This window comes from Megalopta genalis, unplaced genomic scaffold (assembly GCF_051020955.1).
Source record: "Megalopta genalis isolate 19385.01 unplaced genomic scaffold, iyMegGena1_principal scaffold0460, whole genome shotgun sequence".
Taxonomy (NCBI): Eukaryota; Metazoa; Arthropoda; class Insecta; order Hymenoptera; family Halictidae; genus Megalopta; species Megalopta genalis.
In genome coordinates, this window is record NW_027476529.1 from 92,273 (window position 1) to 92,500 (window position 228).

Sequence of the window (228 nt, forward strand, 5' to 3'; positions counted from 1 at the left end):
ACGACTATGGCATCACCCATGTACTTTTTCCTTTGAATATATTTGAGTACATAAAAAATATTAAAACATATAGAGAGAACTGTGTCTTGGATCTTAAAAATTTGTCAATAGCGATGATATATTATTACTTAATTTGAAGTATTTGTACGTTTTAGCTGGGACGTACATTTATCTTACAAGATGTTAATAGCGAGACTCTTGAAGATAAAATTATCTTGTGATTTTATG